General features: G+C 39.2%; 1 protein-coding gene across 2 annotated transcripts in view; it reads left to right on the forward strand.

Moving 5' to 3' along the window:
• Positions 1-20,957, forward strand: part of XRCC4 (X-ray repair cross complementing 4) — a 984,771-nt gene that overhangs the window by 579,044 nt on the left and 384,770 nt on the right. The window lies entirely within an intron of this gene.

A 20,957-nucleotide genomic window follows, 5' to 3' on the forward strand; every position in this document is an offset into this window, starting at 1 on the left:
TAAGCACAATTACCCAGAGCTCAGAACTCTGGTTAAAAATAAAAACTTGCCCCAACTGCCCCCAAAATAAAGAGGACAGTACATTAACATTTTACTTTCATTGATTCCTCCCAACCTGTATAAAAAGGGGAGCCTTTTTAGGATGTGCTTTAATATTTGTGCTATTTCAATTGACAAGCATTTTATCCCAAATTTTTTTTTCTTCTTTTTTCTTTTTTAATTAAGTTATAGAGTTGATCTGTGTACTTAGTAGAGCTGGCATTTAAGTAAATCAAGTAGATGCTAGAAATACCATGCAGTTAGTTTGACATTAAAGGGAATGTTTATCCAAAAACTTTCCTTTAATTTGTTCCCAATTAGCCATTTTACATGCTGGGGTGTATTAAATTGTTGACAAATAACTCATTAGCCTTTATATTGGCATTTAAAATAGCTCATTTCGTCTGCATTATCCCTACCTATACTGAAAGTTTTTATACCTAGGTATTGGCTATTGGGAAACTATGTAAACACAGCCAGCAGAAGAAGTTTATCATACATTTTATACCCTGCAGCTGGTATAACAAGTCATGAAGAACAAATTCAGAGAAAAACATTTTTTATAGTGAACTGTTCCTTTAAGACTAAATGTGACATGTTTAAAATTAGAAAATTGGAACATTAGAGAAACAGACAGATCTGACACAGTAGGAAGAATGTATAAAAATTATCAGATAATATAAATTGCATGGTTATACTAGTCCCCTAATACATGTAACTTAAAGCAGCAACAAGAATATTCAAAAAGGTTCTGTGTGTCCTTTTGTGTGTGATCAGGTCTCAGGGTATTACAGTGTTTTCATACCTGGACGACATCTTGGTTCAAGCTCCCTATTTTCCTTTAGCAGTATCTCATACCAACTGACTCTTGTTGTTTCTTCAACAGCATGGTTGAAGGATCAATTTTTCAAAGATTTATTTGGTTCCTCAGACAAAGGTAACTTTCTTGGGTTTCCAAATAGATTCAGTATCCATGAGTCTTTCTCTAACAGAGCAGAGAATGTTGAAATTGGTGTCAGCTTGTCTGAACCTTTAGTCTCTCTCATTTCCTTCAGTGGCTCTGTGTATGGAAGTTAAGGTCTCATGATTGCAGCCTCAGAAGAAATTCCATTTGCTCAATTTCACATGAGTCCTCTTCAGCTTTGGTGCAGGAATTATACTTGGCCGTCTCAAATTATATTTTTAAATCCCAGTACAAGTCAGTCTCTAACTTGGTGGCAGGATCACCAGTTTTATTATTCAGGGGTTCTTCTTTTGCTCATCCTTCCTGGACTGTGATCACTACAGATGCAAGTCTCTCAGGTTGGGCAGCTATTTGGGGGTCTCTGACAGCACAGGGAGTTTGGGATCCTCTGGAGGCGAGGTTACTAATCAATGTTCTAGAAATCTGTGCAATTTTCAGGGCCCTTCAAGTTTGGCCCCTGTTAAAAAGGGAGTTTCATCTCTGTTTCCAGACAGACAATGTCACAGCAGTAGCTTATATCAACCACCAAGGGGAAAATCACAATCATAAGGGCGTCTAAGATTATCTCCTGGGCAGAATTTTCAGTTGTCAATGTCTAAATCCTGGGGAATAGTCTTTTCACCAGGATGTGTTCAGTCAGATTATGGATCTTTGGGGTCTCCCTGAGATAGATCTGATGGTATCTCATTTGAACAACAAACTTCCCAGGTACGTTCTGTCTCAAGGTCCATTTTTCCATCCGGATCTCAAGTCTCTGAACTTGATGGCATGGAAATTGAACGCTTAGTCCTTAGACATACAGGTTTAGCTGATTCAGGCTTGTAAGCCTGTAACTAGGAAAATCTATCACAAGGTCTGGAAGGCATTTATCTCATGGTATATAAATCATGTTTTTTTCCTGGCAATCTTTCAAAATTCCAAGGATGCTGCAGTTTTTGCAGGATGGTCTAGATAAGGGCCTATCTTCTTTGAAGAGGCAGATTTCTGCGTTTTCAGTTTTGTTCCACAGAATGATTGCTAATCTTTCTGATGTTCATAGTTTTGTTCAGGCTCTGGTTCGTATTAAACCTGTTATCAAGCCTATTTCTCCTCCATGGAATCTTAACCTGGTGTTAAGGGTGTTGCAGGCTCTTCATTTTAAACCTATTCATAAATCAGACATAAAATGACTTTCTTGGAAAGTGTTATTTATTTTGGATATTTTTTCTGCTAGAGTTTCTGAGTTATTTGCTCTTTCTTGTGAACCTCCTTATCTGATTTTTCATTAGGATAAGATTGTTTCTTCAGACAACGTTAGCAAATATATTGTTGTTCCTTCTGTGTATCCTCCCTTTCTGTTATTACTCATGGACTCCACAGCTTTGGTATTTGTTCCTAAGAGTAAAGGATTGTGGACTCTCACCACTGGTATGAAAGAAAACATAATGTATGCTTACCTGATTAATTTATTTAATGGTGGTGAGAGTGCATGAGACTCCACCCTTGTGTTTTTCTGGCGTTCGTTTTTTCTTCTGGCACATCTTTTTTCCCTGCTCTTTTTTTGTCTCGTATTCCTTTTTCATACCTCACTTGCTTTGCTATATGTTAGACTAAGGTATGTGTGAGGTGGGAGGGGTTTTATAGTGCTCTTGGGGATTGGGAATCTTTTGCCTCCTCCTAGTGGTAGAGAAGAGTAATTCCCAAGAATAAAGGATCATGGACTCTCACCACCATGAATAAAAAAAATTATTAGGTAAGCATGAATTATGTTTTTTTTTGTCTGCAACCAAAAAACAGACAACTTGAGATTTTTCTATGAAATGTTTAGTTGTGCATAATGAAACAACTTTGCAATATATATATATATATATATATATATATATATATATATATATATATATTATTTTTTTTGCCTCCTTTTGAAGTATTATGCTTTGAAAATTGAGTATTTCTCTTGTAAGGTGTATCCAGTCCACGGATCATCCATTACTTGTGGGATATTCTCATTCCCAACAGGAAGTTGCAAGAGGACACCCACAGCAGAGCTGTCTATATAGCTCCTCCCCTAACTGCCATATCCAGTCATTCTCTTGCAACTCTCAACAAACATGGAGGAAGTAAGAGAGAAGTGGTGAAATGTAGCTGTTATTTTACTTCAATCAAAAGTTTATTATTTTTAAATGGTACCGAAGTTGTACTATTTTGTTCCAGGCAGAAAAATAGAAGAATCTGCCTGTGATTTCTATGATCTTAGCAGGTTGTAACTAAGATCCATTGCTGTTCTCACACATAACTGAAGAGAGAGATAACTTCAGCGGGGGAATGGCGTGCAGGTTATCCTGCTGTGAGGTATGTGCAGTTAAGATTTTTCTAGAAGATGTGAATGCTAGAAAATGCTGCTGTTGCCAAATTTATGTAAGGTAAGCCTGAATACAGTGATTTAATAGTAACTGGTATCATGCTTATTTTCTGAGGTAATACTCTTTTATATTTGCAATATAAAACGTTTGCTGGCATGTTTAAACGTTTTTATATATACTTTGGTGATAATACTTTATTGGGGCCTAGTTTTTTCCACATGGCTGGCTTAAATTTGCCTAGAAACAGTTTCCTGAGGCTTTCCACTGTGTTAAGGCCCACAGCAAGGCTGTGGCAGTTTGGTGTGACTGTTTAAAAATGTCTAGATCGTTTTTTTGATCCGGTTTTTGAACTAAGGGGTTAATCATCCATTTGCAAGTGGGTGCAATGCTCTGTTAGCCTATTATACACACTGTAAAAATTTCGTTTGATTTACTGCCTTTTTTCACTGTTTTTCAAATTCTGACAAAATTTGTTTCTCTTAAAGGCACAGTACCGTTTATTATATTTGCTTGTTAACTTGATTTAAAGTGTTTTCCAAGCTTGCTAGTCTCATTGCTAGTCTGTATAAACATGTCTGACATAGAGGAAACTCCTTGTTCATTATGTTTAAAAGCCATTGTGGAGCCCCCTCTTAGATTGTGTACCAAATGTACTGATTTCACTTTAAGCAATAAAGATCATATTCTGTCTTTAAAAAATTTATCACCAGAGGAATCTGACGAGGGGCAAGTTATGCCGACTAACTCTCCCCACGTGTCAGATCCTTTGACTCCCGCTCAAGGGACTCATGCTCAAATGGCACCAAGTACATCTAGGGCGCCCATAGCGTTTACTTTACAAGACATGGCGGCAGTCATGGATAATACACTGTCAGCGGTATTAGCCAGACTACCTGAATTTAGAGGAAAGCGAGATAGCTCTGGAGTTAGACGAAATACAGAGCATACTGACGCTTTAAGAGCTATGTCTGATAATGCCTCACAATATGCAGAAGCTGAAGAAGGAGAGCTTCTTTCTGTGGGTGATATTTCTGACTCAGGGAAGATGATGCAACCTGATTCTGATATTTCTACATTTAAATTTAAGCTTGAGCACCTCCGCGTGTTACTCAGGGAGGTTTTAGCTGCTCTGAATGACTGTGATACAATTGCAGTGCCAGAGAAATTGTGTAGACTGGATAAATACTATGCAGTGCCGGTGTGTACTGATGTTTTTCCAATACCTAAAAGGTTTACAGAAATTATTACTAAGGAATGGGATAGACCAGGTGTGCCGTTCTCTCCCCCTCCTATTTTCAGAAAAATGTTTCCAATAGACGCCACCACACGGGACTTATGGCAGACAGTTCCTAAGGTGGAGGGAGCAGTTTCTACTCTAGCAAAGCGTACTACTATCCCTGTCGAGGACAGTTGTGCTTTCTTAGATCCAATGGATAAAAAGTTAGAGGGTTACCTTAAGAAAATGTTTATTCAACAAGGTTTTATCCTACAGCCCCTTGCATGCATTGCTCCTGTCACTGCTGCTGCGGCGTTCTGGTTTGAGTCTCTGGAAGAGGCTCTACAGGTAGCTACTCCATTGGATGACATACATGACAAGCTTAGAGCACTTAAGCTAGCCAATTCTTTTGTTTCTGATGCCATTGTTCATTTGACTAAACTAACGGCTAAGAATTCTGGTTTTGCTATCCAGGCGCGCAGAGCGCTATGGCTTAAATCATGGTCAGCTGACGTTACTTCAAAGTCTAAGCTGCTTAACATTCCCTTCAAGGGCCAGACCCTATTTGGGCCTGGTTTGAAGGAGATTATTGCTGATATCACTGGAGGAAAAGGTCATGCCCTTCCTCAGGATAGGTCCAAATCAAGGGCCAAACAGTCTAATTTTCGTGCCTTTCGAAACTTCAAGGCAAGTGCGGCATCAACTTCCTCTAATGCAAAACAAGAGGGAACTTTTGCTCAGTCCAAGACGGTCTGGAGACCTAACCAGACCTGGAACAAGGGTAAGCAGGCCAAAAAGCCTGCTGCTGCCTCTAAGACAGCATGAAGGAACAGCCCCCTATCCGATAACGGATCTAGTAGGGAGCAGACTTTCGCTCTTCGCCCAGGCGTGGGCAAGAGATGTTCAGGATCCCTGGGCGTTGGAAATTATATCCCAGGGATATCTTCTGGACTTCAAGGCTTCCCCCCCAAAAGGGAGATTTCACCTTTCACAATTATCTGCAAACCAGATAAAGAGAGAGGCATTCTTACACTGTGTACAAGACCTCCTAGTTATGGGAGTGATCCATCCAGTTCCAAAGGAGGAACAGGGACAGGGATTTTACTCAAATCTGTTTGTAGTTCCCAAAAAAGAGGGAACCTTCAGACCAATTTTGGATCTAAAGATCTTAAACAAATTCCTCCGAGTTCCATCATTCAAGATGGAGACTATTCGTACCATCCTACCTATGATCCAGGAGGGTCAATACATGACTATAGTGGATTTAAAGGATGCTTATCTTCACATTCCGATACACAAAGATCATCATCGGTTTCTCAGGTTTGCCTTCCTAGAAAGGCATTACCAGTTTGTAGCTCTTCCCTTTGGGCTAGCTACAGCCCCAAGAATTTTTACGAAGGTTCTGGGGTCGCTTCTGACGGTCCTAAGGCCGCGGGGCATAGCAGTAGCCCCTTATTTAGACGACATCCTGATTCAGGCGTCAAACTTCCAAATTGTCAAGTCTCATACGGACATAGTGTTGGCATTTCTGAGGTCGCATGGGTGGAAGGTGAACGAGGAAAAGAGTTCTCTATCCCCCCTTACAAGAGTTTCCTTCCTAGGGACTCTGATAGATTCTGTAGAAATTAAAATTTACCTGACGGAGTCCAGGTTATCAAAACTTCTAAATTCCTGCCGTGTTCTTTATTCCATCCCTCGCCCTTCGGTGGCTCAGTGCATGGAAGTAATCGGCTTAATGGTAGCGGCAATGGACATAGTGCCGTTTGCACGCCTACATCTCAGACCGCTGCAACTCTGCATGCTCAGTCAGTGGAATGGGGATTACACAGATTTGTCCCCTCTACTAAATCTGGACCAAGAGACCAGGGATTCTCTTCTCTGGTGGCTATCTCGGGTCCATCTGTCCAAAGGTATGACCTTTCGCAGGCCAGATTGGACAATTGTGACGACAGATGCCAGCCTTCTAGGTTGGGGTGCAGTCTGGAACTCCCTGAAGGCTCAAGGATCGTGGACTCAGGAGGAGTCACTCCTTCCAATAAACATTCTGGAACTAAGAGCGATATTCAATGCTCTTCAGGCCTCATTTAGCGACAATGAGGTTCATCAGATTTCAGTCGGACAACATCACGACTGTGGCTTACATCAACCATCAAGGGGGAACAAATAGTTCCCTAGTGATGTTAGAAGTCTCAAAGATAATTCGCTGGGCAGAGATTCACTCTTGCCACCTATCAGCTATCCATATCCCAGGTGTAGAGAACTGGGAGGCGGATTTTCTATGTCGTCAGACTTTTCATCCGGGGGAGTGGGATCTCCATCCGGAGGTGTTTGCTCAATTGGTTCGTTGGGGCAAACCAGAACTGGATCTCATGGCGTCTCGCCAGAACGCCAAGCTTCCTTGTTACGGATCCAGGTCCAGGGATCCCAAGGCAACGCTGATAGATGCTCTAGCAGCGCCTTGGTCCCTCAACCTGGCTTATGTGTTTCCACCGTTTCCTCTGCTCCCTCGTCTGATTGCCAAAATCAAGCAGGAGAGAGCATCAGTGATCTTGATAGCGCTTGCGTGGCCACGCAGGACTTGGTATGCAGATCTGGTGGACATGTCATCCTTTCCACCATGGATTCTGCCCCTGAGACAGGACCTTCTACTTCAAGGTCCTTTCAACCATCCAAATCTAATTTCTCTGAGGCTGACTGCCTGGAGATTGAACGCTTGATTTTATCAAAGCGTGGTTTCTCCGAGTCAGTCATTGATACCTTAATTCAGGCACGAAAGCCTGTCACCAGGAAAATCTATCATAAGATATGGCGGAAATATCTTTATTGGTGTGAATCCAAGGGCTACTCATGGAGTAAAGTCAGGATTCCCAGGATATTATCTTTTCTCCAAGAAGGATTGGAGAAAGGATTGTCAGCTAGTTCCTTAAAGGGACAGATTTCTGCGCTATCTATTCTTTTGCACAAGCATCTGGCGGATGTCCCAGACGTTCAGGCATTTTGTCAGGCTTTAGTTAGAATCAAGCCTGTGTTTAAACCTGTTGCTCCACCATGGAGTTTAAATTTGGTTCTTAAAGTTCTTCATTCCATAGATATCAAACTTTTATCTTGGAAAGTTCTTTTTTTGGTAGCTATTTCCTCGGCTCGTAGAGTTTCCGAGTTATCTGCCTTACAATGTGATTCTCCTTATCTGATCTTCCATGCAGATAAGGTAGTTCTGCGTACCAAACCTGGGTTTTTACCTAAGGTGGTATCTAATAAGAATATCAATCAAGAGATTGTTGTTCCGTCTTTGTGTCCTGATCCTTCTTCAAAGAAGGAACGTCTATTACACAATCTGGACGTGGTTCATGCTTTAAAGTTTTACCTACAAGCTACTAAAGATTTTCGTCAAACATCTGCTTTGTTTGTTGTCTACTCTGGACATAGGAGAGGTCAAAAGGCTTTGGCAACCTCTCTTTCTTTTTGGCTAAAAAGCATAATCCGCTTAGCTTATGAGACTGCGGGCCAGCAGCCTCCAGAAAGGATTACAGCTCATTCTACTAGAGCTGTGGCTTCCACATGGGCCTTTAAAAATGAGGCTTCTGTTAAACAGATCTGCAAGGCGGCGACTTGGTCTTCGCTTCATACTTTTTAAAAATTCTACAAATTTGATACTTTTGCTTCTTCGGAGGCTATTTTTGGGAGAAAGGTTTTACAGGCAGTGGTACCTTCCGTTTAAGTACCTGCCTTGTCCCTCCCTTCATCTGTGTACTTTAGCTTTGGTATTGGTATCCCACAAGTAATGGATGATCCGTGGACTGGATACACCTTACAAGAGAAAACATAATTTATACTTACCTGATTAATTTATTTCTCTTGTGGTGTATCCAGTCCACGGCCCGCCCTGTCATTTTAAGGCAGGTATTTTTTAATTTTAAACTACAGTCACCACTGCACCCTATGGTTTCTCCTTTCTCTGTTTGTTTTCGGTCGAATGACTGGATATGGCAGTTAGGGGAGGAGCTATATAGACAGCTCTGCTGTGGGTGTCCTCTTGCAACTTCCTGTTGGGAATGAGAATATCCCACAAGTAATGGATGATCCGTGGACTGGATACACCACAAGAGAAATACATTTATCAGGTAAGCATAAATTATGTTTTTCTAATTCTCTGAACTTGAAACACATCCTGTTGACTTATCAAGGTTAACTCTGCTACATATCTTTACCTAATTAGATTTAACTGATAACAACTACAAAACAATCCACTTAATACAACTATTATAGGCCCCATGTACGAAGCCAGGGGTCACCAAAGTTCCCGACTGTCTGCTTGGATTTACGGTGAATGGGCAGTGGACATCTGCTGCCCGGTTGTATCGTATTACCTAAGCACTTGGGTGTGTAATGCTGCCCCTTCTCATTCTCTCTTTTCCAATCACGTGAGAGAAGGGCATGTCAATCACAACTCAAAAACAACATATATTGCTTAGTACTTTGAGCCCTATGACTGTGGCTAGCATTGTTGTCTGCAGACTAAAGCCCAGATTGGCTCCTCCAAATACAGCAAAGGTGGGGGAGTTTGGCTATAGAAAAACAGCAGTAATAAATAAAAATGTAATTTGTTTTAAAAATGCTAAGACTTGGTTAATATGTTATTTTATAGCAACATAACAGAAATGTATTTTAAGTACAAGGTGTTTACTGTCCCTTTAATAGATGTGTGGCTTTTTTAATGCATAAATGCATTGTACATTATCTTATTAGTATTTAGGGGATTTTTTTTTTTCTGACAACAAGACAAATGCCAAGGGTTTATTACATCCTATATATTATGTTGAAATTATTTTTATTAGAGTTTTCCAATGAGTCAGTTAATAACATACATTTAACCAGTATAATTCAAATAACATATTGTTAGAGTAGATTGCATCAAACGTCATACATCATTTCATTCAATTAGGCAAGAAGTGTCTCACCTCTTATAAAGAACTTCACTATTGCTTCTATATTCTTCCTGCATTAGCCCGCATTTACAATCTGAGTCACATCAAGATGTATTATTTTCATTTAAAAAAACAAACATTTCACAACACACAAAATACAGTCATTTCGTTTCAATCCCCCCCATGAGTCTCCTTGGTCCCGGCTCTCCACCATACCTCCCCCAAGGGTAAAGCTTAGTAGAAAGCATAGCCTAAACTCCCCGTCTATTCCTATTTTCGTGGAACATTATAAAGGGTTCCCATAGTATGAGAAAGCTGTCTCTTGTGTTCAAAGTCTCAGCTACCATGCTGGCCATATTATAGTGGTGTGTTATTTTATTATAAATAATAGAGAAATCTGGTGGTGTATTTTTCCAGTGTTGGGCCAGACTTATTCTCACGACTATACAGATGATCATAGCCAATTTATGGCATCTTTTTGAGAGCTGTGTTATCTTAAAATGTAATAAGGCTTGTTCAGGCATGAGGACTATTTGTGTTTGGAAAATTTAGCTCAATAGAGCGGAAGTTTGCGCCCATACTTCTCTAACTTTGATACAGTGCCACCACATGTGTATAAACGAACCCCTTTCCCCACAATCTCTATAACATAAATGTTGGAGTTGGTTTTCCCCTTCTGCAAACCTAGTCGGGTGGAGGTACCACCGAAATGCCACCTTTATATAATTCTCCTTGAGAGTCGCATTCTGTGAAAATGAAAGACCACTGGTCAGATTATCAACCCAGGTTTTAAGGGGCCAGGTGGTGTCCAAATCCTTTTCCCACCTCAACATAAGCAAGGACTTATTCAAAGAATATTTGCTTTTAAGTAACCGATAGAGAATTGCAATCATACCTGAAGTGTATTCCTTAATTAAGCATATAGATTCAAATGTGTTATTTGTAGGGAATTTAAAGCTAATTGAGATTTCTTGTACTCCTGATTTCATTTGCAGGTAATGAAACCATATATTGCGATCATTAGGGTCAAGATTTCTATATTGTGTGTAGGATATTAGATTATCGTCCATTATCACATCAGCTATTCTATAAAGGCCCTTGTTATCCCATTTCTGTCGGACTATCAGACTGATAGAGGACTGTGGTAATACAAGGGGTGTTGTTCTGGACTTGGTCTGAATAAGCGTGTGCCTTGCATTTAGCATCTTCCACAGATATAGGGTGTGGGAGATTGCCAGAAATTTGCTTTGTAAGGGGTGTCTAAAGCTCTTAGGAGCCCATAGTAGACTTGGCATAAGATCTATTTCTAATACGTCTGCCTCAATATTTACCCATTCCATCTCTTGTTTACCTTTAAACCAATGTAGTGACTGGGCCAATCTAGCCGCCTGGTAATAAGATACTAAATCGGGAACTCCAACTCCCCCACATCCCTTATGATTGCACAAAATTTTCTTATTTATTCTAGCATTTTTACCTTGCCATATAAAGCGCAACATGTCTCCCTGCAAAGCATTCAATTCTGATATCAGTATCGAAATAAGAAGAGAACGAAACAAATACAACAATTTAGGCAATAATGTCATTTTTGTCGATACTATTCTACCATATAGAGAGATTTTAAGTTTTAACCATTTCGCAATAAGGCTTCTGATATGTTTGAACATAGGGATATAGTTAGTCTGGTACAAGGTGTAAATGTCTGCTGGAAAATTAATTCCCACATATTTAAGTGTTTTGGGGGCCCATTTGAATGAAAAATTCAGCTCCAGGTGTTTTTTTGTATGTTGGGGTAATTTAATGCCTAAAGCCTCACATTTATCTTGGTTTACCTTATATCTTGATAATTTGCCAAAACTATGTATTGATGCATATAGTGGGGGTAGTGATAGAAGTGGTTTAGTTAATGACAGAATAATATCATCTGCGAAAAGAGATACTCTATATTCCCTTTGACCCACCCTCACTTCCGAGATATCTAAATCGTCTCTGATTTTCACCGCCAATGGCTCAATACAGAGAGCAAACAATAGTGGTGAAAGGGGGCATCCCTGCCTTGTACCATTTTTGATATGTATTGGTTTTGATTGGTAACCTGAAAGTTTAACGAAAGCCGTAGGGATCGAGTAGAGGGTAGTCAGGGCATTACAGAATTCACCCTGTATTCCTATTTTTTTTAAAACAGCGAACATATAGTCCCAACCAATCCTATCGAACGCCTTCTCTGCATCCAAAGAGAGAAACAGAGAAGGCGTTCCCGAGACAGTAGCCACATTAATCAAATTGATAATTTTACGGGTATTATCTGGGCCTTCCCTGTTCCTTATAAACCCCACCTGGTCTGTGTGTATCAAATGCTTGAGAATGGGATTGAATCGATTGGCCAAGATTTTAGTGAGGATCTTAATATCCTGATTTATCATGGAAATTGGTCTATAATTTTGTCAGTGTTGTTTATTTTTACCCGGTTTTGGTATGACTGCAATTCTAGCCATTAACATTTCTCTGGGAATTTCTATTCCCTTCATAATGGAATTAAAAATCCGGGTCAGCTGGGGAATAATAATATCTTGTAGGGATTTGTAAAAGATCCCAGAGTATCCATCTGGACCAGGTGTTTTGGAACTTTTAAGGTTTTTTATGGATGCCCTAACCTCCTCATGAGTAATAGGGGAGTTCAGAGATTTGAGTTCGTCTACGGAAACCTTTAATAAGGAGATTTGGCCCAAGAAGCTGTCAAGATCCCTTGACCTGTCTTTGCCCCTATCGGGGTTAGGAAGATTATACAGATCATTATAAAAGTCAGCAAACATATTGGCTATAAACTGGGGGTCATTAGTAAATGTGCCATCCTGTCTCTGTAGTTGTGGCACTGTGGTATTTCTAGTTAATTCTTTGAGCTCATTTGCCAACATTTTGTCCGGTTTGTTGCTGTAAATATAATAGTGTGTGTCTATAATTTTGATGGACCTAATTGCTTCTTTATCTAATAATTGGTTTATCTCATCATTCTTGGCTCTAAGCTGTTTGATATTTTTTTTGTTTGGGTGAGTTTTTAGTAAATTAACTTCATGTTGTAGTTGTGTCAGCTTCGTTTTATTTTGTTTACTCCTATTCGATTCAGAGATCAAAAAAACCCTGACATACGCTTTTAAAGCGCCCCAAGCGAATAGGGGGTTAGAAGTACTATTTTCATTGATTGAGATGAACTCAGAGATCTGTTGGAGTTGTTGTAACAACTGTATTAGGATTCAATACTCCAGACAGCGTGATTTCAACCATTGAATGGTCTGACCACGGACAGTTTACTATTGAGGCTTTTAATAGGAGTGGTGTCAGGATTTGGCTTGTAAAGATATAATCTATCCTAGAGTGTGTATTATGCATGGGCGAGAAGTATGTATAGCCTCTTGTATTATCATTTAATGTTCTCCAACTATCAATAAGGTTGTGGTCCGCTATAAAATCTTTTAAGATATTGTGTGAGGATCGGCTTTTAGCCTTAGTCGTCCCTTGTGTGGAACAGTCTAGCTTGTGATCTAATGCAAGATTAAAATCCCCCCAATAAGAATTTCATATTTCCTCCAAAAAGTTAACAGTTTACTCACTTTTGTCAGAAAAGTCGCTTGATGTTCATTTGGAGCATATATATTAGCTATTATGACTGGAGTATTTTGAATTAAACCCCTAAGCAAGAGATATCTCCCATCTTTATCTATAATTACTTCCTCCTCTTTAAAATTTAAGGATGAATGGAGAAGAACCGTGACTGCAGCCTTTTTTTTTAATTACATACTGCGTGGTATTGGACTGGGTACATCTTATCCCAATATTTTGGTGTGTATGCCTTGGTGTGAAGTGTGTCTCCTGTATCATAACTATCTGTGCTTTTCGGGTCTTGTAAGTGGATATTGCCTTTTTTCTTTTAATGTCGGAGTTTAGTCCCCTCGCATTATGAAACAGTATTGTAATAGACATCTAGGGACATAATGGGTATTATCAACACTGCGATTTCATCAAATAGTAAGGTCATGAGGGTACCAGTACACTCTCTGAGAGCCCCATGTGGTGGAGAGCCAGGACTTACCAAATACAGAAGACATCTGATCAGTAGTTCCCATCCAGTAAACAGCATATTCTGCAATAAGGGTGAAACAGTGACTGCAAACTCAACACAGGATTCTTTATCCTATCATGGAGCCTCCCAATATCAGGGGTATCTTTCAAGAACTTAGGGTCTGAATAGCTCCTAGCCATCGGAGCGGAGCCCCGACCCTCTGGCGGCTGGTTGTGATCCAGAAGCTCATTGTAAAAAAAGGCTCGCAACTGATCTCTAAAAAGGTCATCCGACTTTTGCCGCTATCCTCCTCTTATGTGGTGAGTTTAAGGATGCCAAAACAGGAGAAGATATTGTAATTTTAATTGTTTTTTTACTCAGTTTAAACAGAGCCCACAGCAAGCACGTCTTGTTCCTCTCCGACATCCTATATATTATTATTAATGTAAACAGTAATAATATTGTCATATTATTGAGAAATGTTTATTTGCTATATAATTTTGTTGTCAGACATTTTACATAGCAGTTAATGCAGATTTATTAGTCATCCCAAAATTAGAATTTAACAAGAATCAGTATAAAACAAAATGTCTCTAGTATGTGTCATATAACTCTTATTTCTATAGCATACACTATTACCACTTCATGTTTTTTATATCAATCATGATCCACAAATCGATCTAATTAAATTATGGGCAGGATCACATATGCGGCATCGCCCGCAAAAGCCGGCGACGCCGTTTTGTTATCACATATAAATGTGGCGCGTATATTTCACCCTGTCGGCCGCTATTTTTACTCCCATAAGCTAACATAGAACCGCGTCGCAAATCGGTATCAAATATTCAGATCAAGGACTTACGCGGCGAAAATGGAGAAATTGTACTCCATTTTCACCTCGCCACACATAGGCAGACGCAGCAAGCCTTGTGCTGAGTATGTGAGCACCGTGACTCCCTGAAAATACTAACACCTAATGCATGCGCAATATCTATCTACCTGTCAACTGCAATCCCCCACCACAATAACTAATAAAGTATATTAACCCCTAATCCGCCAACCCCCACATTGCAATAAACCTAATAAATGTATTAACCCCTAATCTGCCAATTAACCCACATCGCAATAAACATAATAAATGTATTAACCCCTAATCCTCCATTAACCATCATCGCAATAAAGCTAATAAAACTATTAACCCCTAATCCGCCAAACCCACACATCGCAATAATCCTAATAAATCTATTAATCCCCTAATCCGCCATACCCCCACAAAGCAAATAACTAATTAAATTACTAAACCCACTAATAGCTCTCATCCTATTGGCTGATTTGAATTTGAAGAAATAAATCAGCCAATAGGAATGCAAGGGACGCCATATTTAAACGTGTACCTTGAATTCACTGTACGGCGGCGATCGTACAAGAGGATCCTCCAGACTCCATGGCTCCATGGTCGCCGGTCCTGCTCCGCGCTCATCTCCGCTCTGCGCAGGCTTGGTCCTGGATGATGGTCCCCGCTTGGAAGAAGATGTCGGCCAGTTGGAAGAAGTCTTCACCTTCTGGAACAGACCTTCTCGGCCGGACTAAAGGAACAATGAGTTAGAGTTAGGATTTTTTTATTGGGGGGGGGTTAGATTAGGGATTTATTGGGCACTCTTGAAAGAGCTGAATGCCCCTTTAAGGGCAATGCCCATACAAATGCCCCTTTGGGGGCAATGGGTAGTTTAGGATTTTTTAGTGTGTTAGTTTTTTTTATTTTGGGGGGTTTGTTGGGTGGTGGGTTTTACTGTTAGAGGGAGGGACTTTTGGTAGTTTAGCATTAGATTAGGGGTGTTTTTATTTGGGGGGGCTTTTCTATTTTCATAGGGATTAGGTTTCATTTTTTTATTATGGATACTTTTGTTTATTATTTTCTGTAATGTTAGACTTTTTTATTTTTGGTAATTTTAGATTAATTTAATTTTTTATTTTTAAGTAATGTTAGCTTTTTTATTTTAATTGTAACAGTATTTTTTAATTTATGTAATCGGGGTTAATTTAGGGGGTGTTAGGTTAGGGGTTTTAGTAATTTAATTAGTTATTTGCATTGCGGGAATTTGGCGGATTAGGGGTTAATAGATGTATTAAGATTATTGCGTTGTCGGTTAATGGCGGATTAGGGGTTAATAGTTTTATTAGGTTTGTTGTGATGTGGATTAGGGGTTAATAGTTTTAATAGGTACTTTGTGATGTGGGTTAATGACGGATTAGGGGTTAATACATTTATTAGGTTGTTTGCGAGGTTGGGGTTCACGGATTTAGGGGTTAATACTTTTACTAGGTAGATCGCGATGTGGATGAATGGCGGATTAGGGGTTAATAGTTTAATTAGACATATTGCGTTTTGGGGGTTTGTCGGTTTAGGGGTTAATACTTTTGTTATTAGTTCCGATGTGGGGGGATTGCGGATATAGGGGTTTTTAAAACGTGTCAGATTTATTTTTGGGAGGTGGGTTAGACTTTTACGGGAGATTTTATATTAGTTTTTAATTTTCTTAGGTGCCGGCAGTTTCTAAAGTGCCGTAAGTCACTGGCGACTCCAGAAATTTGTATTTACGCTTATTTTTGAACATTGCTAATTTATCTGACTTACGGCACTTTATGAACTGCCGGCGCCGTATATGTGATACCCCGATGTGCGAGGGTAAATTACGTGTGGCGAAGGTTTCAGCAGTTACGTTGAAGCTTGCGCCGCATATGTAATCTCACCCTATATGTGGTATGTTACATGACCGAGATGTATTATTTAATCAAGAACTAAAATTAATATAAAAATCAGCACAAGCTTCAGTAATAGATTTCATATCTCCATATAAATGTGAGCATCTGCAGTGACTACAAAATGTTGATAACTAGTTCAGGTACAAATCCCCAAATCCAGAACTACAAAATCCAGAATTATTCTGAAATCCAGACATTTTCATTAATATTTTTTAATAACATTATTTTAAAAATGTTCAATTTTCGCCACCAGTAAGCCACTATATTTATTTAAAACCTTTCTGATTACAGTGCTTTACTATCCTTCTGATGGTACTGTGTATACAAAAATATTAACACTATATAAAACTACCTTTAGGTGTATTATGACATGTAAATATAGCCTAAATTACATTAGATATTGTTTTTTTAACACATGGTCCCATCCCTTCTCCAAGCTGACCCATTTTACAGATGCAAATATACAAATTTTCCGAAATCCAAGCCTTTTCTGGTCCCAAGCAGTTTAGATAAAGGGTTTTGTAGGTGTATAAACCTCATACAATAAAAAAAATTAGCTACAATATCTTATTTTCTCTTTGAACTTAATTTCTCTTTGAACTTAATTTATGTTCCTAATGCAATTCTTGTATAAGCTATACTTATCAGTTCAATGTAATAATAGAAAAGAGATTCAGTTTTGAATATCCAACAATTTTCCAGCAAGGTATTGCTCACACTCACTATTTAAATTTATCGAACCTGCGTTGGTTGAAGAGAGTCTTCTGCTACATAGGGAACTTTTTATATATTAGGGTATTCCTTGCCTGCCAATTAGGTAAAGAAATGAACAAATATATTAAAAAAAGGCTTGTTTACTAAGTGTGTCCATTAATAGGGCTGTAGAGTAATGTCTACCAGAATTAATGCAGATTTATTACCTTGGCTGCTTGCCCGAGAATCAAGTAAAACATTATACAGCAATGCTCTGCCAATCTGTCTGGCAACAAAGGAATCTAAAATGTCCATCGTAAATTACAGAACATGCCAGCTTGGCCTGACCCATACAAACATGGCCTACTGTCAGCATTTTTAAGCAAATAATTACAAATTGAATAGACTGGCAAACCAGATGTGATGGATCAGAGAGGCACTGCCCAGCCATGCTGGGTTTACACCAAAGGACAAAAAAATAATAATATTATCAAAGCTGCACCTTTTCTTTTACAAAGATATGACGAGTCCACGGATTTCATCCTTACTTGTGGGATATTAACCTCCTGCTAACAGGAAGTGGCAAAGAGCACCACAGCAGAGCTGTATATATAGCCCCTCCCTTCCCCTCCACCCCCAGTCATTCTCTTTGCCTGTGTTATACTAGAAAGACATGGTAAAGTGAGGTGTTAGTTTTAGTTTCTTCAATCAAGAAGTTTTTTTATTTTAAATGGTACCGGTGAGTACTGTTTTTCTCAGGGGGATATGGAAGAAGATTTCTGCCCTGAGGTTGATGATCTTAGCAGTTGCAACTATGATCCACGCTGGTTCCCACAAGACTTCTGAAGGTAACCATGAGACATCTTCAGTGTGGAGACCGGTTTTATGCTACAAGCAGCATTAAGGTATGTGCAGCCTTTTTATTCTGAAGAGACTTGATATAGCAGAACTGGCTGGCAATTATTTCCATGTATGGGAATGGGGTAAACAGTAATCCTATTTTATATGAAGGGTATTACTGGAGTCCCTGGATTTTATTAATAGTTGATCTATGGGCATTGTGTGACACTATGGGCATTCAAAGAAAAACGATACATAACGTTTTTATTTTCTGGCATTCATATGTTTACTTTCTGGTGCATTTGAGGGGTTATAGGACAGGCATTATCAGTTCTGTATAACTTAGGTGTGAAACCGCTTCTCCATGCGGTTGTGTTTGGGCCTACTCCGGCATCGCCCTTAAGGGGCGGGGCTTATTTTCGCGCGCTCAGATGCGCACTTCCTTCAGGCTAGGAAGCAGCAAGCAGTAACTCCGGTGGCTCCTGGACTGTGCAAACTGGTCTGAAGTGTTGGAAACTTGTTTTGAAGTACCCTGGGGGCAGGTAGGCGCCACAGCAGAGGGTATTTTTGTCTATAAAATGACTAGTTGTTGATATAAGTACTTTAGAGCCTTATTTCTGCTCTTGCTTCTGGGTGCAGTAATTTTTGGATTAACCAACGATCTTAAGTTAAATTTAGAGATAATTTAACGTTAATTGAGCATTTTGGAAAAATTGTTCACTTTTTCTTTTCTTAAAGGCACAGTACATGTTTTTTCAAAAGTTTATTTTATGCAATAAATAAGTGTTTAAACGACTTTTGTGGTTATTACTAGTCTGTTCAACATGTCTGACAGTGAGGAATCACATTGTTCTATGTGTTTAGAAGCTTTTGTGCAACCCCCTCTAACATTGTGTAACTCTTGTACTGAAAGAGCCTTACATTGTAAAGACCATATATTAGGTCAAGAAAGTGTGCCTAAGGATGATTCTCTGATTCGGTCATCAGTACTTTGATACAGGCTAGAAAGCCTGTCACTAGAAAAATCTATCATAAGATATGGCGTAAATATCTTTATTGGTGTGAATCCAAGGGTTACTCATGGAGTAAAGTTAGGATTCCTAGGATTCTGTCTTTTCTCCAAGGAGGATTGGAGAAAGGGTTATCAGCGAGTTCCTTAAAGGGACAAATTTCAGATTGGTCAATTCTGTTTCACAAACGTTTGGCAAATGTGCCAGATGTTCAGTTTTTTTGTCAAGCTCTATCTAGAATTAAGCCTGTATTTAGACCCATTACTCCTCCCTGGAGTTTGAATTTAGTTCTTTGAGTTCTTCAAGGGGTACCGTTTGAACCCATGCATTCCATGGATATCAAATTGTTATCTTGGAAAGTTCTGTTTTTAGTTGCTATTTCTTCTGCTCGAAGAGTTTCTGAGCTTTCAGCGCTACAGTGTGATTCTCCTTATCTCATTTTTCATTCTGATAAGGTGTTGTTACGTACCAAACCTGGATTTCTTCCTAATGTTGTTTCTAATAAAAATATTAATCAGGAAATTGTTGTTCCTTCCTTGTGTCCTAACCCTTCTTCTAAGAAGGAGCGTATGTTGCATAATTTGGATGTGGTCCGTGCCTTAAAGTTTTACTTACAGGCAACTAAGGATTTCCGTCAATCATCTTCATTATTCATTGTTTATTCTGGAAAGCATAGGGGTCAGAAAGCTACGGCTACCTCTCTTTCTTTTTGGCTGAGAAGTATCATCCGTCTGGCTTTACAGCAGCCTCCTGAGGGAATTACGGCACATTCTACTAGGGCTGTGGCTTCCACATGGGCCTTTAAAAACGATGCATCTGTTGAACAGATTTGTAAGGCTGCGACTTGGTCGTCCCTTCACACTTTTTCCAAATTTTCCAAATTTGATACTTTTGCTTCTTCTGAGGCTATTTTTGGAAAAAAGTTTCTTCAAGCAGGAGTGCCTTCTGTTTAGGTTCCTGTCTTGTCCCTCCCTTTCATCCGTGTCCTGTTGCTTTGGTATTGGTTTCCCACAAGTAAGGATGAAATCCATGGACTCGTCATATCTTTGTAAAAGAAAAGTAAATTTATGCTTACCTGATAAATTAATTTATTTTACGATATGACGAGTCCACGGCCCACCCTGTTCTTTTTAAGACAGTTTTTCTTTATATTTTTTGTAAACTTCAGTCACCTCTGCACCTTTTAGCCTTTCCTTTTCTCTTCCTATACCTTCGGCCGAATGACTGAGGGTGGAGGGGAAGGGAGGGGCTATATTTACAGCTCTGTTGTGGTGCTCTTTGCCACTTCCTGTTAGCAGGAGGGTAATATCCCACAAGTAAGGATGAAATCTGTGGACTCGTCATATCGTAAAAGAAATTAATTTATCAGGTAAGCATAAATTTACTTTTTACCCCACCTTACCGGCAACAGCTAATGATTTTCAGTGGAAGAACAGCAACTACATCTGTAAGGGATTGGAAACTTTTTATGATTCCATGCACAAATAATTAATCAAATTGTTAATGTATTAGCAGTTTTTATTAAAGCTTTGCTTTTAGAACACCTATTGCCTTTAAGAGATGTTACACTTATATACCACTTCACTCTGCTTTTATTATTCCACGAGATAGTGTTTGGATTTAGTGTGAGAATGTTTTTTGTTATGAAAAACACTCTTAGCTAGTTAAAATGCCTGCTAAATGAAATAATATGATTGACATAACAACAGACACGCCTGTAAAAGCTGTAGATTTCATTATTAGAATTGCTAAGAGGGATGGGGAGTCTGCTAGGTAGCATCCTAGAGAGAAGTTTCATACAGCATCTGTGAGATAAGCTGCCTGTATTCTACTGAATTATGATGACTCTCGGAGCTATAGTGATGACCTGACTGTGTGCCACTACACACTGCTATTAGTGCTTTATTCGAAACCAGAAGATAAGTAATGTGTTTATAGTTTAATCACTGGTTAGTGTAACCATTATGTTTTAATACATTTCCAAGCTGATTACTGATTTGTGTTAGTGCAATAAGTTTATATTAAACACTGTTGTTATTCTACTGCATTCTTGTGCGTCAGATCCCTTTTTCAATAATATAGTGAGTCCTAGTTTGCGCTTTACTAATTGC

The sequence above is a fragment of the Bombina bombina genome, chromosome 2, assembly GCF_027579735.1.
Source record: "Bombina bombina isolate aBomBom1 chromosome 2, aBomBom1.pri, whole genome shotgun sequence".
NCBI lineage: Eukaryota > Metazoa > Chordata > Amphibia > Anura > Bombinatoridae > Bombina > Bombina bombina.